Source organism: Schistocerca nitens, chromosome 5 (genome assembly GCF_023898315.1).
Source record: "Schistocerca nitens isolate TAMUIC-IGC-003100 chromosome 5, iqSchNite1.1, whole genome shotgun sequence".
NCBI classification, from domain to species: domain Eukaryota; kingdom Metazoa; phylum Arthropoda; class Insecta; order Orthoptera; family Acrididae; genus Schistocerca; species Schistocerca nitens.
The window spans coordinates 341,443,145-341,444,222 of NC_064618.1; positions in this window are offsets into that span (position 1 = coordinate 341,443,145).

Consider the following 1,078-nt stretch of genomic DNA (forward strand, 5'->3'; position numbering starts at 1 on the left):
TGTCACATTGCATTTATCATCATCATAAGGGTCTGGCAACAGTTGTAGCGGTATGGAATACCATTAGGTACACAGCACTTCACCTCTGATTCGCACAGGCAGTAGTTTGGACAGCAGCTATTACATTTGAGAAGTATTAACGCCAGTTACCATGCCGTGACCTCCTTGACGCTGTCTTTCAGCAAGATAATGCAAAACCACATGTTCCCCGTGCTGTCCTGACCTATCTTGATGAAACGGGCTTCCACTCTTGCGCACTCCAGCACGTTCACCGGATCTCTTACCAACTGAAAATATCTGATAAGTGGCTGCCAAGAGACCAGGATTCTTCCATTCGCTGGGCACTTCGATTGATGTGCTCTGGCATAAAGCTCGAACGACATGGAATAATGTTCCCATGTCTGCCATTCGTGCTCAGTTCACTTAAGTCCAGCAGGTTCAGAGCCAGGGACGGCAACTCTGTGTACTTAATTTCGCTGCCGGTATATCCAGAAACCCCCTCAAATTTAATCATGTGTACTTCCTACTATATGCAGAATAACTGAAGTTTGGTCATTTGCTAGCCTTCCAGGCGTTGCTAGTTTAGTGGTTAGCAGTATATTTGGACTGACTTCCGCCTGTAACTTTATTAGACTTGCAATACTACGAGTGTGAGAAGTGGAGGGTTACATATTATCAGAAAATAGATTAATATAATTGCAAAAGATAAAATTTTAGACAAATACAAGGCAAACAAGAGCGAATAACTATTAAACATATGAAGGGAGAATCGTATTTACAAATAAAGTATAAGGTTACTTCGTCTCAGCCTGTCAACACAGTCTGAAGTCATATTCAAGAAGTTGCCAAACTGTTCAAATGTGTACTGTGTACTGTTATTCAAGAATATTTCTGCTATTGTTTTCTGATTTCGTGAGTTTCGTCATAAAATCGCTGTATATACATAATTAATGTGAATGCGATTTCGTTATATCATATATCTGTAAACTTAATTTGCTATGTAATATGATAAGATTATTCGTTAAGCGTAGTGTTTGTAAGTGTTAAAACAGGTGTTGGTATTTGCTCACTATCAGCT